We start from the raw sequence: 14,482 nt of genomic DNA on the forward strand, positions 1-14,482 counted from the left end.
CTGTCCATGTAAGGGTAATCATAGGACATACCTCAGAAGTTTGTTCCAAGGACTAAGGAAAGATGCAGCAATGAAATGCTTAGAATAGTGCCAGGCATGTTGTGGGGTGTGTAATTGTATACCAAGAGCAGTAGTGGCCACAACCGTAACCAGGGTCAGCTGAGTCCTAGATCAGGGCTCACTCCAGGGTTCCCCACATACTAAGAGCCGGAGCACCCCAAAGCCGTCTCATTCTGCTGGAGCATTCTAAAGTGCTAAACAAAGTCAGTTCCTTAAGTTCTAGACCAGGTCCGCACATGTTTTCTAGATAGTGACTATCGTAGGTCTCTGGTAACAGTTCAGCGATGCCGTGGCAGTGTGAAAGCAGCTGTAGACAATGTGTAAATGAACGGATGGGGCTGGGTTTGGTCCACAGGTGGCCTTTAGACACGGCTGAGAGCCAGAAGCTCCCAGTTCAAGTCCCGGCCTCATCATACCCGCAAGAGTGTTCTTGAGCACGTCACACGGGCTCTCAGGGCTCAGGTCTGTCACCTCTAAAATTGGGAACAACCATGCCTCTCTCTCTTAGGCAACGGCGAGGACAACGAGAGCGATGTATAAAACCACAGGACCAAGCCTAGTGCGGTTATTAACATCTTGTCACTGATGCACGATCGTGGTCCAGGCCACTGCTGGTAGATAAAGCATGCACGTGCACTTGGTGTAAAATGTTGCGTGCTGGCCCCCAGCTCTCCTGTCTGCAGTTGCATGATGAGGTCAAGAAAGGCTTATTTATTTTCAGTTACATTCTTATTTAATTTCAGTTACATTCATCTTGTCTGGGGATAGGAGAAAAGCACCAGCCTCTCAAAGCTCCCCTTTACTGCGATGAGATGTTTCTCAACCAACAATGCCTTCCGTGTAGTGCGAATTGATCTCCATTCTGGAAATTGCAAATGAGCAAAATGACTGTGATGAATGGGGGCTCCAGAGAAGCACAATGCTGTTCTCAATGTCTCCGGCTGGAGAAGGGGAACCTGAAGCCTTGATGGGGGAAGATGGGTGGTAAATGAATTGCGGAGCTGAATCACAGAGTGGTTAGTGAATAAAAAGCATTGTGCTAAGCAATTATGCATCTCATTAAGATGCACTCAGTCTCGGCCTCGATTGTAGGGGAATTGTCAGAGCCATTATGTGCAAACGTCAATTTTGAGGTCTGAAAAGGGGTCAGTGCATAATTGGCAGGAGAAGAAAGAGGAGGGAGGTGGTTTGGAACAATAGGTATTAAATGGCCGTAGCAGCAAGGAAGATGGGACGCAAAGAGGCAGACACTCCAGTCACTCATGACTAAGCGTGTGGTCTCAGAGTCACATATGGGCCACATGGACAGCATATTCGGTGTCCTTCATAGGCCTTCTTGGAATCAAAGAGGTTTACTCTAGAAGGTCGCAAGTGTGGTGCTTCGGACATGCTTGTCGAATGAATGAATGAATGAATGGTGCTTGTCACATGTTTGTCAAATACGAGAATGAAAGAAAGAAGGAATGAACGAACAGATTAACAAGCCAATAATCATGTAAAATGAGGATAATAATAGCACCTCCTTCATTTGGCTGGTGTGAGAATTAAACGGGATAACTCACCTGAAATCCTGAGCACGGTGCCTGGCACGAGTAGGTGCTCAATCTCAGCCAATGCTGGTCCTACTTTTTCCTTAGGTGCGTTTGTCAGCTAGGTTCGTCGTAACAAGATACCACACAGAGTGGCGGGCTTACACAGCAGGTGTTTATTTTCTAGGTTCTGGAAGCTGGAAGTCCAAGATTGAGATGCTAGCGGGCTAATGTCTGGTGAGGCCTGTTCCCGGCCAGCGGACAGCCATCAGCTTTCTGTGCCCTCACGTGGCCTTTTCTCTGTGCGAGTAGAGAGAATGGAGGGAGAAGGATCTGGTGTCCCTTTTACGGACACCAATCCTAAGGGATTAGGGCCCCATCCTTATGACCTCATTTGAACTTGGTGACCTCCTTAAAGGCCCTGTCTGTGGGGTTAGGGCTTCAGCATATGGATTTGGGGAGGACACAATTCTGTCTTTAATACCCGTAAAGAATCAGACTTTGCTTTTGTAGTTCTTGTGCCTCACGCTCTTCTAAGCAGCCACACAAAACCTTTGAAACGACCGAAATAACCTTTTCCTGGGTGAAAAAAAGCGAAATTCCCGAACTGCCTCTCCCAGGCTTCCATGAAACAGGTGCCCTGGGAGCAGAAATCGACCGGGCGAGGCTGCAATTCTGTGTCACAGTAAGCGCTGGTGGGACTCATTTCTTTTTCTCTCTCTGTGTTTTCATCTCCACATCTACCTGGAAGACAGGCAAAGCTCATTAACTTGAACCCTGCTAATTTAGAGTATGTAACATTTCCTCCAACGTCGCCACGAAGAAGGAATTTGTGGAGCAAATTAATAGTGTGAACATAATTAGAAAAGACGACTCTGGTAGAGCTGGGAGGTACCTGGAGATGATCCAGTCCTTTCCCTTGGTGGCTGATTTCTTTTCAAGTCAAGACGTCGAGGCCCAGTGAGGGTACGTGGCCCCTCCGAGCTTGCACAAGTGGGGCTGTCTACCCTCCTTAAGGACACCGACCTAATTCACGGAGTCCTGTTTGTGAAAGACACAGGCGCTTTATTAGCTGTGGGTTCTTTTTCCTATGCGGACTTCAAGTATTAAAAGTGCATTAAAAAAAAAAAAAATTCTGCATTTTAGGTTTTCCCTAATTATGACTGGCGTTCTCCCAAGCTAGTTTGAGCTATTTGGGTGAGGTTTTACAGTTATTTAATAAGAAAAGCTTTTTTAAAAACCTCATAAAACCTTCTGTACAATTCCTCCTAACCAATGCCCCCTCTTACAATTATGTCACTAACAACTTCTTTTGAAAAGACCAGAACTTTTGTCTATTCATGTTAACCTTAAAAGCAGCATTCACTGAACCCCCGAGAAACGAGAAGTGTAATGCTTTATAATTTATAAGATCGAGGCAGAGCAAATGAAAAAATGGGTGTGAAAGCATACACAAATGCTTTGTGTTTTTCTCAATTACCATCTCTGGCCTGGGTAGCCCCCAGAGAGTGGTCCAAATGTATTTGTGGATGCAAATACAACATTTCCTTGGAGACACCCCAGGGAATGGGCTTCTCTCCCATGTGATTTTAAAAAAAATAAACGAGAAGCCAATTTATTAATTTAACTCCAACTGTAACTGCCACACAGTTACAGGAATATTCTCATTAGCACATCAGCACGTCCTCTCTCTGGGGTAGACCAATTAGGGCACCAGACTGCAATCAACAGATTACTCAATGATGCCAGGTTCACAGCACCCGTGAGGTGGACAAAATTACAGTGTGTTTCCTTGACCTTGGGATTGAATTCTCTGCCACAGCCATGGCCACCGAGAATGGAACACTCCCAGTATCTGGGGGGTGAGGGGGGCTTCTCTCTCCTTCCTGAGTATTTAATGCCTCCTTAACTCCATTTTCAGACTGTGGGAGATTAAAGCTTACAACCTTAGTCATAAAACCAGTTCTGTACTTGATAGGATGCTGGTGGTGGTGGAGGTGATAATGATGATAATGTGATACAGCAGTGGTGGTGATTGTAGCAGCACTGTTTGTAGCTGTTAACATTTCCTTGCACACTCCCTCTGTGCCGGGCACCATCCTGGCGCTTTCTATATAGACATTACTTAAATCATCACAACCCCGAAAGGTAGAAACTCCATTTGACAGATGATGCTGTCAAGGCTCCGAGAGGTCGATAGCCTGCCTTAGGTCACACAGCTGGCAAGTGACGGCAGCAAGAGACGACCCCTCCTCGCCCACCATCTCATGCCCTGGCGCCCTTCACGGCCGCCTGGTGCAGGGCTCTAAGTCTCCATCTGCCGAGACTCTTAAGAGTCCCGGGATGTGTGCTGTTCCCATTACGGTGACTCAGGGCTGGGAGCAATGTATGTCAGGCCCCTGACATTTGCCAGGAAGCCTGAGGTCAGGAGACAGGAGACTGTGGTTCTTTGGCTTAATCCCAAAGGTCCCATTCTTCCCGTGTTTCCTTTAGGGGCCTCATCTCCAGCTTGACACACGCTGACAGGTGACTCCCCACCTCACAGAGCCCACTGCCCACATATGTTCAGGCCATCTCTGTGTTTTCAGATGGAAGAAAAGACAGAGGGCAAAAGACTTCTATTTTCAGCTGCCAGGATCACGACATGAGCCTATCAAAGCTTGTTGAGTCTGAAAGCATTTCTAGTTTCCTTCTCAGAAAGCAGTAATTTTGACTTTGGGCCACCAGTGTTCAGTGAAATGTGCTTCCGTTGTCTGGGGTAATGTGACATTGAATCCCTCTTGTGGAAGAGGGTCAGTTTCTGCTGTAATGAGCAGTATCATTTCATCTGAGCCGCCCCGGCCCTGCCTCTTCAGTCACATCTCAGGACCCTCTTTCCCTTCCAGCCACACAGGACCTGGTTTGGTGCCTCCACTGTACTTGCATTTTCCTACCGCTGGGCCTTTGCACATGCTGTTCCCTCTGCCTAGGCGCGCTTCCCTCCCTTCCTTACCTTTGTTTGATTGGCCCCTGCTCAGACACAGGCCAAGGTGTGCCCTAGGACCTGTTCCACATTCCCTTAGCACCTTGACTTCTTTACAGCCCTGTACCTGTTGTAATTATTATCATTTTTTGTTACTTGGTTAGTGCCCTCTTCCTCACTGGATGCTACAGTCCGTGCTAGCTGCCTCTGTGCCTGCTTTATGCCTCACGTAGTTCCTGAAACATGACGGGTGCTGGGTAGATGGGGTGAGCATGAGAACCCTCCCCCCACCCCCGGCTTCATAAGCCCAGAGTCTTCTGACCCGTCTGCTCAGTAACTCTTTTTCCACCCACCCCAGGCCCCATATCTAGAGCTGCAAATAGAGAAGAACTTACATGTGAGAACTCTAGAGCCAGGCCATGCGGGTTTGTTCCCAGCCTTGCCCCTTACTAGTTCTATTTGTTCTGCATTGTTCCACAATCTTAGCAGTTTATAACAACGCACATTTAATAGCGTACGGTTTTCGTGCTTCAGGAGCTGGGCAGGCCACGCTGGGTCCTCTGCTCTGGGACTCAGCAGGCAGCGACCCAGGTGTCCTCCAGAACCGCGGTCCCCTGTGGGGCTCAAGTCCCCTCTGGAGTTCTCGTGGTTATTGGTAGAATTCCTTTCCTTGTAGCTGTAGAAATCACAGCAGCTGGCTTTTTCCAGGCCAGCATGAGAGTCTGAGTTTAGAGAAACCATAAGCCCTCTTTAAAAATGCATACCTGATTAGGCCAGGCCCCTCCAGGATAGCTTCCCTTTTGATGAGCACACAGTCTCGATTGATTAAAGATCTTAATTACATCTGCAAAATGATTTTGCCTTTGCCTTATAATGTAATCACAGGAGTGATATTCCATCATATTCCCAGGTCCTGTGTACACTCAGAGGGAGAGGATTATACAGCATATGCATCCCAGGGTGGGCAGGGATCAACAGGGACCATTTCTGACTGCTACTCTAGCTGTGTGGCCTTGGGTGGGTTGCTTTACCTCTCTGTGCCAATGTTGCCTCCTCTGTAAAGCAGGAGTGATGGTAGTGTCCACTTGATAGGGTTTGTTGTGAAGATCAAATGAGTTAATTTATGTTAAATGCTTAAAACCATTCCTGGCAGGTGGTGAGTACTCAGTAAATGTTAGCTGTTACAACCATAAAAATGATGATAATCCCCAACCGGGCCAGTGGCATCCAAGTTTAGAAATACAATCCACCAACCGGCTGCAAATGAAATCTGAGAAGCCAGGCTAAAGGGGAAAGAAGAGACCAGAGAATATCAACGAGCTTGGTAAATTGCCTCTCTACAAGGGAAGCTGACAGCTTCTACTCCTCAGGGCAAAACAGGGCGAGGCGAAGGGAAGCTGGATCAAGTTACCAAAGCAAATTGGATATAAGTGGGCGCATATGCCCCCCACTTGAGTTCATTTCACTAAAACGTCTCTTCTCTAGACAGAAGAATGTTCTTGTCTCTCTGGAAAGCCTAGACATCCCTTATATCAGGAATTTTAATCAAGATTGACCTCCCCAAATAGGAGGGCGTGAACATAACTGGATATTCAGGCGACTTATGTAAGCAGGTTGTATTCCAAAGTCTGACCTAAAGAAAGGCGTCTCCTGAAACGAGATCTTCGTTGGTTCCGTTTAAAAATAAGGGTCCTGGGGCATCTGGGTGGCTCGGTCAGTTGAGTGTCCGACTCTTCATTTCGGCTCAGGTCATGATCTCAGGGTTGTGGGATCGAGCCCCGCGTCAAGCTCCGTGCTGAGCGTGGAGCCCAGTTAAGATTCTCCGTCTCTGTCTCTGTCCCCCTCCCCCGACTCACGCACATGCATACACTCACTCTCTTGCTCTCTTACTCTCTCTCTCAAAAATAAAAAATAAGGGTCCCTCGTTACCCCGGGGAGACCCACAATCGTGTGACCCAGTACTCGCACAACATGGCTAGCAGGAGGTGTTCATGGAAATTTGCTGCACGATGTGTGCAGCTTGCTGGAGAATGTTAAGAATCAATTTGTTGCTCAATCTGGGATGCTGTTAACCAAATGTGGGAAGGTGCAGCGAGGTGAGGCAGGGAGGCAAGTTCACGGTGGCGTATTTGGGAATACCGGCTGGCGGAAGAGAAAGCTTCTGTCTGGACGGGAGCTGCTTCATTGAAATCCCCGTTGGTTGGGTCGTCCACTCTGCTCAGACCTCATGTTTTGCATGTGACATCTCAGCTCCAGTAACGTTAGTGACAGTGCTGGTGGACATTGTTGGTACTCTGTCCAGACACCCTTGGGTCCCCTGAGGGTATCTGGGCGCCCGTCCTCCAGCTTCTATGTGCTTGGTTTCTAATGGCCACACCTGCATCTTGTTTCTGAGGCTGCATTTGGGCTTTAGAGTTGCCTCCTTGCCTGCACGGAGATGGAAAAGAATCGGGGAAATTATCCCTTCCGGTACAGCCCTTAACCTCAAGTCACACGAACTCAGAGGAGTAAAGTCATGCTCCCGAGCTCCCCCTGTAGAGTCAGGTTTAAGACGTGGCATTAAACCTGACATTATATCATTTGTTGGGCTTCTTCATTTCCCCTCTCCACTTCCCAGGACCAGCTACGTTATATGCAGGGCCCCTTGTTAAAATACGATTAGAAATTAAAACTCTCGAGGTGGTGACAGCAGAGTATTTCACCAAGGGTGAGAGCCTTCTCATTGGTGGCCCTGTGTGACTTCACGCATCACATGCTTAAGAAGCTGGCCCTGCCTTCTTCCCCTGCCTTCCTGGGAGCATCGCTTACGCAGTCGCTTGCACGGGAATTCTTGTCTCATCCGGATGGTTCTAAGATGGTGCTGCAGAAAGACAGATGAGGGCACAGGTCCTTACGTCACCCATCAGTCGACTGAATTCAAGCCCACGTCATTCAAGCCCTCCCGGTGAGGGGCCCCGTCGAGAGGTGTGGGGACTGTAAGGGTTAAACTGTAGTGTAGGGCTAAGCGCAGCTTGAAAAATAACAGCTTTGTTCTGACACTGAAGGTAAAGAGATAACAGCCTTGCTTTACTCTTATAAATTACGCTTCCTACTCTTGGAAATCAAGCTTCACCAACTAAGGAAACAAAAGTTCAAAGAAAAGAGCATCAGAGGCAAGGTCAAGGAGATCCACTGGTTGCAACTTAGAGGCAGAAAGTCTAAAATAATCAACCTCATCCGGCAACTGTTTCTAACTCATCTGGGAACTGTTTCTAACTCGCCTGGGAACTGTTTTTCTGTTCTGTTCCCAGGTGATGATAAAACGATGTGATCGGCCATGAAAACTCTGTACCCCGGCTGTTCGGGGCCGCACTCTTATGAAGAGTGTTGGTCCCGATCGGTTGGCCTTGCCTCTCATTGCAATAAACTTTGCTGTGACTCTCACTGGTGCCTGTAGCATTCTGTTTCAGGAGTCGTGTGGATGCAACAGGGACAAAGGTGTGTCTGCACAAGGGCTCCCAGTTCCAGGCCAGGGTTCTTTCTCCTTCCCTGGGTATGAGTGTGGTGTGTGTGCCCCCAGCGCAGGACAGAGAGACTCGGGGCTGATGATGTAGGAGAAGGGGCAGCAGATGAAAGGGGGCACGGTGTGAGCAGGGGTACGGAGGTGAGTGAGGCTTCTCATTTAGCAGCTGCCTACTGTGTGCTCAGTGTGGAAGGTTGGCATTTGAAAAAACCCGGTCCTTGCCCCCAAGGTGCTCACCAGAGCGGCTTCTGCCCACCTCAGGCGGAACTCTGTAAGAGAGGCCTGAGCTGAAGGAGGTGAGAACACACACTAAACCTAAGAGAGTGTCAGTCTTCCAAGGATTTACTGTTGGGTGTGAGGGGTCCCAGAACCGCTCAACAAAGAAAAGATTTCCTGACTGTGGAATGTCAGAAATTGACAAGGGGTTGGAGCTCCCCTCTGGAAGCCCCCCCCCCACAAGTCCGCTCCGTCTGGACCCCTGGACTAGCCCGCTAGCCCCCTAGCCCATCAGTTTGCTCAGACGAAATTGTTCAGTCCTCTTCCAAGTTGGTGGGGCTCTCCTCTGAAATGACCCCAGGTCCCACAGTCCGCCTCCAGCTGCATCCTGACTTGGGCTGGCGACAGTGCTCTGCAGACAGCACCCACTCTGGGGAGCCCACGGACACCCCGCCGGCTTCCCAGAACGCGACAGCAATGGGTGGGAGAAAGGGGCCTCCCCACCCCAGGCCGGGAAGTGTAGGTGCCGGCCGTGCGCGCCTCCCGGTGAGGCCGATGGCAGGGGACCAGTGGTTCTGTGGGGCCCTGGGAAACTTTTATCATTGGCTTTGTCGGACTGAGGCCATCCCTCATTTTTCACAGCGTGACCATTGGCAGGGAGGATGATAACTCTTCCATCCCAGAATAAGCGTGTAAATGCCATAAAAGCCTCTGGGCTTTGCCAGGAAGCAGGAGGAGTTCTGTGTTGTGCTCTTTTTCTAAAGCTTGAAATATTTGGCTGCTCCCGAGCTTGACGTGAGTACCAACTGGTCATGGCTCGTACTTCTTCTTGACAAATATCCCATTTGGGGCGGTAATTCGTGCTTTCTTCACTGCCTTCTATTAAGCAATTAAAAGAAGGCCTACATATATTCTATGGATATATATTATAATCAAATGATTTTTAATGACCTAGTGGTATTGGAAGGGGAAGAAGGCAGTGGACGAGGAGTGTCACGTTTCCTCTCTCTTTCTCTCTCTCTGCTGTCCTAATTTGGATTTGTCTTCTGGGGCAGGGGGTGAGGTGGGGGTGAGGGTAGGGTGGTCCGGCTTCAAACGCGTCCCTGACTGTGGCTGTGCACAGTCAACCCCTGCCCGCCCCTGGCCACGCTGGGAGGCTTCTCCGTCCTTCTGACATCCCATCCCCTCCCCCAGCTCACTTTCCCTCTGCCTGTAGCATCTACACAGCCCCGTATCCGCTTAACGTGGCTTCCTTGGGAAGGCCTTCCCTGGCGCCCCAGCTAGCTTAGGTCCTCTCATCATATGCTCTCACCCCACCCCACCCCTTCGCTTTTCTAGCCCTCCGTTCATTTGAAAGATATTTGCTGAGCACCTGCTCCGTGGCACATTCTAGGTACTTGGGACATATCGGTGGACAAAACAGACACAAATCCCTGTCTTCAGGGAAGGCATATTCCAAATTCGTTGAGGCTGTGACGATGAGTAATTATTTGGCGATTAGTTGATGGACACGTCTTCCCTACTAACTTTGAAGCTCTGGGAGGACAGAGCCATATCCATCTTATTGACAACAGTCTCTCTAGTACCGTGTACTGTGAATCCGTGGTGCGTAGCAGGTGCACAGTAGGTGCACATTAGGCGCACAGTAGGTACTCAGGGAATGAAAGGCAGCTTATTAAAAAAAAAGAAGAAGAAAAAGGCAGCTTATGATCTGATGGCTGCTGTTTGGTCACCTAGGATCTCTGAGGTAGTGGCATTTTCCTTGGGAATCCAGATATCATCGGGCAGAATTAGCTTCTCGGGATTGGATTCCGGCCCAAGAGAGGGAATGTAGGGAAGAGGCGTTGGCACAGCCACAGGTGCTCCCAGAACCTAGGGGTCTCCTCTGGGGACTGGAGGCACTCCTCGTCCATCCCCTGAGATGCTCCCTATGCACCTTGCACCATTTCCAAACGTCTCCTCAACCATCTCCCCTCCATGCTGTGGCTCTGTTTTCACTCCTGCAACTTCTTGGGGTCATTTTATTTTATTTTATTTTATTTTATTTTATTTTATTTTTATTTTATTTTTTTTTTCAACGTTTATTTATTTTTGGGACAGAGAGAGACAGAGCATGAACGGAGGAGGGGCAGAGAGAGAGGGAGACACAGAATCCGAAACAGGCTCCAGGCTCTGAGCTGTCAGTCCAGAGCCCGACGCGGGGCCCGAACTCACGGACCGCGAGATCATGACCTGGCTGAAGTCGGACGCTTAACCGACTGCGCCACCCAGGCGCCCCTATTTTATTTTTTTAAAAATATTCTTCTTGGGGCGCCTGGGTGGCTTGGTCGGTTAAGCGTCCGACTTCGGCTCAGGTCATGATCTCGCGGTCCGTGAGTTCAAGCCCCGCATCGGGCTCTGGGCTGACCACTCAGAGCCTGGAGCCTGTTTCGGATTCTGTGTCTCCCTCTCTCTCTGCCCCTCCCCTGTTCATGCTCTGTCTCTCTCTGTCTCAAAAATAAATAAATGTTAATAAATAAATAAATAAATAAAATAAAAAAATAAAAAAAAATAAATTCCATTGATCACAAAAGGCTTTCATTAGCTGATATCTGACCTCCAGCTGTGGGTCCAGGGTAGCATGCTGGCTAACCACCTCCCCCCCCCACCGCCGCCCCCAAGTCTGTGCTTTGTACGTAGCAAATGCCTGAAAGACACAATGCGGGGAGAGGAGAGGGGCCAGAATCTCCACCTTTTCAGGAAGGAAAGTACATTTTTACATTTAAATGATCATTCCAAGGCCCTTTCCATCACGAATGCTACCTAGTCACTTGGTGGCACGTGTCTAAGGGCTCTTCCGAGTGTTTAAATATGCCTTAAAGGGGCCCAAACTGCCTGATGGCTTACAAGCACCGTCCCATCCCCGGGGATGGGGAGGAGCCTTCAGGAGGCAGACGGCCGCCGCACAAACACCTGGCGGGTCCAATTCAGCGGGAGAATGTGTCAGAACAAAGTGAAACGCGGCTGTGCTGACGGCCCAGCAGGTGGCAGACATTCGGTGGACGGACGTGGTCGCAGGACATGGCCGTGGCCACCACACCTGCTGGGGCAGAGCCGTGCTGAGTTCTGTGCATCTCCACTCCTGCTTGCCAAGGGGGGAGGAGCTCACCAGTGCTGGTTTCATGGGAAGAAAGTGAGCTGGGGGCCCAGGGGCTGCGAATGTGGCCGTGTGGCTTGGAGATGACCCAGCGGAGAAGCAGCTGTGCTAACCAGGCCAATGTCATGCTCAGCAGCCACCGGGCCAGCACGCATCGTGGCCTCAGTGAACATCGTCCTTGCTTGGCCCCATGTGCCTTTCATTCTAGGCAGGGTGGGCTGGATCAAGTGCGGTTTTATAACCACATAACGAGTGAAGTACAATTTTAGACTGATGATGAGAGTGATGATAAAAATAGAGCTAGCACTTACCGTGTGTGTATTGTGTGCCAAAAGCTGTACATCTTTAGATGTTGTTCTATGGATCGCATCCTCCCCGTTTTACAGATGGAGTCACTGAGTCCTAGGGACTGGTCCAGGTCCAAATCCAGGCGCTGGGCCATCCCGTATCCTCACTTCTAGGCTGTTCATGGTTTTGAGGGATTCCCATCCCGCTTCTCCACCCAATCCCACCCCCGTCCACTGTGGTCAGACTGAGTTACTCCCTGACTTGAGGAAACAGCATGGGCCACCCCTTGCTTTGCAGAGAAGGACAGCGGAGGCCTGGAGAGGGGAGGCTGAACCAGAGAAACATCCCGGGTCTCCGCCCTTTGTTCGGTTCTCTGCCTATGTTCTCTGTGTTCTCTCTGCCCGCCCGAGACGCTCCTCGAAAAGTCCCTGGCTTTTTAGGCTCCAGTGCCCTCCATCTCCGTGACACCATGTCGTGGCCACTCAGGCGAAGAAGCAGGAGCACCCTCTTCGCTCTTCTAGCCACTTCTAGTGGTTTTGCACCATCCGTTTATTTAGTGGCATTGCATGGCGTGTAAGAGTGTGGGCTTGAATCTGGGCCCTTCCACTTACCAGATGTGTGACCTTGGCAAGTCACTTAACCTCTCTATGCCTCAGTTTCTTTGAGTGTAAACTGAGGATGCTGTCAGCAATGGGTATGCAGTAAGGGCCAACTGTATGTCCTACCCTGAGCTCCTGCCCTCCCTAACCGAGACATGATGGGAGAGGGTGGGCAGGGCCTACCGCTCCCATGATAAAGGGAACACTTGGGGCTTGGGGGGTGGGATAGAGTGCCGCACGGGGTGAAGTTAAGGTTGGGGTGGCACAGAAAACCCGCTTATGTGTCTGCCAGGAATCGCCTTCTTTTGTCCTGGTCACTTTGAAGGGAAGGCGGGGTGCGCTACTGTTTCCCTTCCTCGGTCTGGTGGAAATCTCCCTTGAATACGTGATGGAAGTTTCTTTACCTGAACAGGTCCGGGCCCTCCGATTCCTTTCATTGGCCGTAACTTTAGTTTTCTAGCTTTTTCCCCCTCCTTCTTCGTAAAACCAGAAAGGTACCAGCAGTCTTTAAAGAGCAGTGGCTTTGAGTTTAACAAATCCCAAATACCAGTGGCAGGCACAGATCCAAAGAGCCGTGCACATCCCTTTCCTCCTGGCACTCAAGCCGAGAATGTCTTTTCTAGAAATGTCACTTGGGGAGTGCTAAGCTTGAAAATGTCAATGTAAAGTGCATTTCCTGGTCTTGATACTCTACACGCACCTAGGTTTGTTTGGTGACTCTCAGAGTTAACACCTGGCTTCCCATGAGCTTGGGTTAGAATTTTATGCCATCCCTCAGTCGAGGGGGCACGTGGCCGTAACTTCTGGTCCGGAGTCATATACTCCATATTGCCCTTTGTGGGGATTGGTTGACACTGTTGGGACTGTAAGAAGACCTGCTTGTATATTATGGGTTGAAGATTAATACGATGAAATCTTTTAAAACAACTGGCCACGGCACAAAGATTGTACGTGAGCGTTCGTAGTATTCTTCCCGAAGGACCTACGCTGGACACGATCCCAGTGCCCACAGACTTGCGGATGGACACATACAATGTGGTGTGTCCACATAATAGAGTATACCCAGCAATGATGAAAGGAACAAGGGCCCATACATGCAGCAGTGAGGATGAACTCAGCCAAGTGAAGGAAGCCAGACTCCCCAAACTACAAAATGGCCGAATTCCATTTATATGAAATTCTAGAAAAGGCAAAGCTAAGCAGATCAGTTGTTGGCTGGGGCTGTGGTGGTGGGGGGGGGGGGGTGGTTACACGGGGCAGGAGGGAATTTTTGGGGGGTGATGGAAGGATGTGGTAGTAACTGTGGTTGTGGATGTCCTTTACATCTATTGAAACTCACCAAGTGATATGCTTAAAATGGGTAAAATTTATCGTAGGTAAATCATACCTCCGTAAACTGGTAAAGCCAATAGTTAAATGACCAAAAAAAAAAAAAAAAAAAATAGAGCTGGATGTGAACAGCATGACCAAAAAGTTGGGCAAAGAACACACCGAGGTGGTTCAGGAGCGAGGACACATGTCAATTAAAAGATGAAGATACCCAGCTTCAAACAATATTTTTAAAAAGGGAGAAGCTAAAGAATGAATTTAGACACGGACCTTACCTCTTTCATAAAAATTAAGCTCAAACTGGATCGTAGACCTAAATGTTAAATGCAAAACTGTAGAAGATAACTCCTAGGAGATAACATTGGGGCAAGTCCAGGTGGCCTGGGGTTGAGTGGTGACTTTTGAGATACAACAGCAAACGCACAGTCCATGAAAGGAAAAAAAATTGTAAGTTGGATCTCCTTAAAAATTCCTGCTCTTTAAAAGATACCATGAAGAGAATGCAAAGGACCGACCACAGACTGGGTGAAAATATTTGCAAAACATACATGATTAAAAAAAAACAAACAAAAAACGGGTATCCAACATACGCAAAGAGCTTTTAGGCTTCAACAATAAGAATAGAACCAAATTAAAAATAGGCCAAAGACCTTAACCAAACAAATATACGCAGATGGCAACGAAGCACATGAAAAGATGCTCAGCATCACGTCACTAGGGAACTGCAAATTAAAACATTAAGGAGAGACAACGATGCTTAGTAGAATGGCTAAGATCCACTGATGCCACCAAGCGTCGGTGACGTTGTAGAGCAACCGGAACTCTCCTTCTTTGCTGGTGGGAATGCAAAATGATCCAGCC

At 49.0% G+C, this 14,482-nt stretch overlaps 1 protein-coding gene across 3 annotated transcripts in view; it reads left to right on the forward strand.

Annotated features, from left to right (window-relative positions):
• The window catches only part of CHST11 (carbohydrate sulfotransferase 11), a 265,297-nt gene that overhangs the window by 142,343 nt on the left and 108,472 nt on the right, over positions 1 to 14,482 (forward strand). The window lies entirely within an intron of this gene.

Source organism: Leopardus geoffroyi, chromosome B4, assembly GCF_018350155.1.
Source record: "Leopardus geoffroyi isolate Oge1 chromosome B4, O.geoffroyi_Oge1_pat1.0, whole genome shotgun sequence".
Lineage (NCBI taxonomy): Eukaryota > Metazoa > Chordata > Mammalia > Carnivora > Felidae > Leopardus > Leopardus geoffroyi.